This window comes from Limulus polyphemus, unplaced genomic scaffold (genome assembly GCF_000517525.1).
Source record: "Limulus polyphemus unplaced genomic scaffold, Limulus_polyphemus-2.1.2 Scaffold1094, whole genome shotgun sequence".
Classification (NCBI taxonomy): Eukaryota; Metazoa; Arthropoda; class Merostomata; order Xiphosura; family Limulidae; genus Limulus; species Limulus polyphemus.
In genome coordinates, this window is record NW_013666704.1 from 205,891 (window position 1) to 211,890 (window position 6,000).

The 6,000-nt window shown below is 33.7% G+C and overlaps 1 pseudogene; it reads right to left on the bottom strand.

The window, feature by feature from the left end:
• The window catches only part of LOC106462101, a 169,365-nt pseudogene extending 163,847 nt beyond the window's left edge, over nucleotides 1-5,518 (bottom strand).
• Between the last annotated feature and the right edge of the window lie 482 nt (nucleotides 5,519-6,000).

The window sequence follows — 6,000 nt, forward strand, 5'->3', positions numbered from 1 at the left end:
CATTAATCCACAAACACAAAACACTGCGTTACTGTTGCTAAGAAACAAAGTATTATCCATCCTAGCTTCAATATTCGTCTATCCCCACATGCAACCTTTTCGCATACCCCACTCACTCAGCTGTTGTAGAAGATTGTTTTTTTATTTGATTTCCTGATTAATTGTTTTATTTAGGACATTTCACCCTGGCTTCACTTTACACTGTGGATTTCCATACGAAAAAAAAATTATGTTTCTAGCATTGTTATCAAAATATGTCATAATGAAAATATTTAAAACCAACTTTCGGACTATGTTCTTTCTAGAAGTGCTGGTAAATGCAAATATTTTTAGATTATAAAGCAATATAAAGATACAAATATACACTGCTCATTACTTTTATGACATGAGCGCTTTTAATTGATTTAAAGAAAATATCAGATCATGTATCAAGTAATTTTTCGAGTTGACTGTGTGGTTATACTATAGACCATACTAATATACCAAACACTCTAAAGAATATTTATATATCATAACTCACCATTGATCGGCATAGAATAAACAAAAACCGTAAGGTTATATCCTTCATAGTAATGCAAGATATTGAAGAACGAATATCAAAGTATCGCTGATAGGTGTTGATTTTATTTCAGTGTTGAATTTAAGGAAATATCAAAAATATTTTCTTTTCATCCAAAATATTAACTACTATTTAATTAAATGTAAATTAATATGGTGAGTAAAGAGAAACTAGTTTTCAGAGATTAGTAAAGTTATATAATTATTATATGCCATGGATGCTTACAAGTAGTCAATCTAATATTAATGCATATATAAATAAGTCATTCTTACTGTCGAATATAATTCTAGAACTATAAAAGTTAGATATATACTATAATAAAAGAGTGGAATACCAAACCAAAAGAAAATAACAGAAGTATTAGACAACTGTAAGTTATTTATATTTTGTATATCTTATAGACATAGCAGATGTTTGTAACCGCTATATGAAATCCATGAAAACGTCAGTTAGGGCCGTGAAGAAATAGAAGAAATATTAGGTAGGTGCAAGCTAATTTAATATTGTATATCTTATAGACATAGCAGATGTTTGTATAACCGCTATATGAAATCCATGAAAACGTCAGTTAGGGCCGTGAAGAATAGCATAAATATTAGGTAGGTGCAAGTTAATTTAATATTGTATATCTTATAGACATAGCAGATGTTTGTAACCGCTATATGAAATCCATGAAAACGTCAGTTAGGGCCGTGAAGAAGTAGCAGAAATATTAGGTAGGTGCAAGTTAATTTAATATTGTATATCTTATAGACATAGCAGATGTTTGTAACCGCTATATGAAATCCATGAAAACGTCAGTTAGGGCCGTGAAGAAATAGCATAAATATTAGGTAGGTGCAAGCTAATTTAATATTGTATATCTTATAGACATAGCTGGATTTCATATAGCGGTTACAAACATCTCGAAAACGTCAGATAGGGCCGTGAAGAAATAGCAGACATATTAGGTAGGTGCAGGCTAAGTTAATATTGTATATCTTATAGGCATAGCAGATGTTTGTAACAGCTGTAGACAATCCAAGAAACCGTTATTTTGGACCGTAAAGAATTAATAGTAGCTCTAATCCTAAATCTGTTTGAAACGAAACTCATTCAGTTTGATAAACTATTAAATCTGGTCTCTTTTTGAAACGAATATTTTGCTACTATGCAAACTGTTTTTCTGTATCCTCGAAGACAAGCAAGCTTCAGATACTAGAAACAGAAATAGATATTGCTCTAAATGTGTTGCATATTTGATTCGATTTGTGAGAATAGCTAATATTGAAACATTATATCAAATAATTTCATATTGATAGAAAACGTCAGAGAAAGTATAAGATCCAAGTAAAAATTGTTTCGTGAGAAAACAAGACTACATCTGGAGTTCCTCATTAAAAATATGCACTCTCAAAATATTTTGCACTGAATTATTATTGTATATAACGAATGATATATTTTCTTTTGTATTACATTTTTATCTATGTCATACACTTATTCAATCTTTTCCACATTTCCATTAGTTGTGTGCACCCCAGTGGCACAGCGGTATGTCTACGAACTTACAACGCTAGAAACCGGGTTTCGATACCCGTGGTGGACAGAGCACAGACAGCCCATTGTGTAGCTTTGTGCTTAAATTCAAACAAACAACCCCTTATTTGTGATATTTTATGCTGATTTTGAATGATGAGAAAAGATATTTATTTGTATTTAGCATGTATTTAGTCGACTTTTAAATGAAATTCAATTTTTTCTTCTTAATGTGGTTTCTAAACAACGCTCTTGCTCCAGAAGTGCTCAGACAGTTACTCCAGAAGTCTTAAAATGATCAGTCAAGCAGAGACAGAATCCGGAATAATTTTCTTGGAAATATAGACACCAAGTGTTAATATAAATTATGCAAATATAAAGCAGGATACTTTGTCATTTTACCTGAAAATGGTGAAAAGAGCAGAGTATCCTGATGTGGTCTGCAGGAAGTAGTGACCTTATTCAATGAAGGTTACAGCCAAAGGCCAAAAGAAATTGGTACTTCCACACATACAGTACACCCTATACAAATAAACCTAGAAAGTGAGCAACTTGAAAAGCCGACGAAAGAAAAGAATCATCACAGAGCGACATGACTGTACCAGTGTTGTCAAGGCCAGAAGAAGCAGAGAAGTGAATGTTTCAGGTAGAGCGACATGACTGTACCAGTGTTGCTAAGGCCAGAAGAAGCAGAGAAGTGAATGTTTCAGGTAGAGCGACATGACTGTACCAGTGTTGCCAGGCTAGAAGAAGCAGAGAAGTGAATGTTTCAGGTAGAGCGACATGACTGTACCAGTGTTGCCAAGGCCAGAAGAAGCAGAGAAGTGAGTGTTTCAGGTAGAGCGACATGACTGTACCAGTGTTGTCAAGGCCAGAAGAAGCAGAGAAGTGAGTGTTTCAGGTAGAGCGACATGACTGTACCAGTGTTGCCAAGGCCAGAAGAAGCAGAGAAGTGAGTGTTTCAGGTAGAGCGACATGAGTGTACCAGTGTTGCCAAGGCCAGAAGAAGCAGAGAAGTGAGTGTTTCAGGTAGAGCGACATGACTTTACCAGTGTTGCCAAGGCCAGAAGAAGCAGAAAAGTGAGTGTTTCAGGAAGAGCGACATGACTTTACCATTGTTGTCAAGGCCAGAAGAAGCAGAGAATTGAGTGTTTCAGGTATTGTGCAGGAGCTATTTGAAGACTATGAAGTTAAGATGTCAGTCAAACAATAAGAAACAAAAACAAAAATAAGTGATACAATGGTAGGTTGCTAGAAAGAAACCCTCTTGAGCACAGTCAATGAGAAAAAAGTGTCGACTTTTGCGAAAATATACCTCTAGAAGCCGGAATTTTTGTAAGCAAAATTATTTGGTCTTACGAGTTAAAAGTTAATTTGTTTGGATTAGATGGTAAAGCTATGATGTATAAAAAGCCATCAGAAACATATACATAGGAGCGAATATCTGTAGCCCACCATAGAATATGGAAGAGGCAACGTTAAATTCGGAATATGTATGGCATATTCAAATGTTTGCTGAATTTTTACTAACGTAACGCAACACGAATGGAGAAATATGCATAGACATTCTACAGGATAACCTAAAGAAGTCAGATAGGTGAATGAATGTTTTTATTTCAATAAGATGAGGGATTCTAAGCACATATCCAAACTTGTACAAGGCCGTTTGGCATAAAATAAAGTGGGCCGGGTTGAACCCCCCCCCCCTCCATTCATGAGATATCAGTCCTATTAAAATTTTTGGAATAAGATAGGTTGCAGGATAAAGGGAATAACTGTTAAATTTAAGAATGAGTTATGGGTAAAACCGTGTAAGAAATGTGAAATAGAGTTAGGATGAGTTATGGGTAAAACCGTGTAAGAAATGTGAAATAGAGTTAGGATGAGTTATGGGTAAAACCGTGTAAGAAATGTGAAAAAGAGTTGAAATACTTGTTTGAAAGAAATTGGTGTATAGTGGCAAGAAAAAAAGATTGTAAGTTGTTATTAAAACAAAGGGAGTTTCCATTAAATGCTGAAAATGTAAACAAATAACAAAATAATATAATTAAAAGATGATCGCCAATGAACATTTAGTTGCCCGATTAATTTCTAAGCACATCTGGTTAAAAATTATTTTCTTAGAAAATGTATTAAAATTTTTAAATTTTACTCAGAGGGTATTTGCATTTGCCTATATATATATTTGTTTTTATTTGCAAAATATGAATTCAATATAAAAGATCACAGAAAATTAACAATCTGGAACTGCCTGAATAATTTTCATAAACAAAGCATTTTTTATTTCCAAAAATTATGGGTTATCTCCAGAATTTCGAATGTTAACATGTGTATTCATTAATTAAGACAACCCGGTATAATGATCTGGTTGGAATTATAAGATGTAATAGATCAATAAGCCAGAGTACGAAAACCTATAATGGTTAAATTAAATTGAGTGATCCGTTGTGAACCCTCGTTTTCAACAATACTTTCGGCCGTAGTTCCAAATATACATCGTAAGGTCAACCAACTTAGATGTAGGTTAAACCTAAATTCACACACTAACCCATCTAAAATGTGAAAAAAAATCATTTGTATTATAATAACTAAGGATATCATTCAAAAATATTTCATATAGAATGACGAATAAAACTTAATTAAACTAGCTATAATGAAAAGTGTATTAGGTATTACATATAAAAGACATAAATATAACAGTTATTTGCTATAAGGATACACACAGATTACCAACACGAAATATAAGTATAACTATTAGCATTAATGTATTCCTTACAGCGCACATCCACCATCACAAGCTGGTATATTGTGTGTGTGAAATATGAGACCATATGCTTTCGAAAAAATCGTATAAACCCAGTGACTTGGGAATTAATGATGTATAATTGGGAGTGTGCTGGAAATACGATAGTTAATTTTCAATCGGCTTATATGTTATTATATATGGAAATTGTATACATTCTAATTTTGAATTAAAATAAACTGAATTAGTACCATAGCTAGGAGATGTTGCTTATTTTCTGAGATAACGGATAAGAATATGAAAAGGAAATACAATCTTATTTTGTTTGTTTAAAATAAAGCATGTATTCTAGCCTCACCTTCATCATCATCAGATCCTTTGACAAAGACGAAAAACAAAGCCAAGACAAAGCAGAGCTGAGTGAAAGTGATGCAGTTGGCGGTGTACAGCATCTTTCTACGAGTCTGATGCAACTGTTGTTCTGGCGGATTAAATTTCAGAGAGTTGTTTGTTTGTTTTTCAGAGAAAATAGTCCACTGTAAATTTTATAAACTAAAAATACTCGATCCTTTCCATCGTATTATATGTAGCAACGAATGTGGACTCAGTAATGAAATGATGTTAATCCGCGTTCTCCTAGTCAACGTAAGTATTGCCTTTCACGCTTGGAACGGAGCGAGAGCAAGAATCGGCAGTTACTGTAGCACACTAGACATCAGATGGGTAAGCTGAATTCACCGCACGAATCTCCCGCTCGCTTACCGATCGAACGTCGCGTGGTTAAGCCCACTTGACCTAGAAGGGGCGCAAGGAAAACGATACCAGCAAGACTCAGACCTACAACTTTCTATATTTTCAGAGTAACTTCTTATTATTCAAAAGCATTAAGTGTAACTTTTGTTGTACTTCTTCTCAGGGATGCAAATATGTAAAAAAAAACGTTCTTTTCAGGTATGCAAATATGTAAAAAACTTTCTTTTCAGGGATGCAAATATGTAAAAAACTTTCTTCTCAGGGATGCAAATATGTAAAAAACACGATCTTTTCAGGGGTGCAGATATGTAAAAATCTTTCTTTTCAGGGATGCAAATATGTAAAAAACACGATCTTTTCAGGGATGCAAATATGTAAAAAACTTTCTTTTCAGGGATGCAAATATGTAAAAACTTTTTCAGTTATTGTT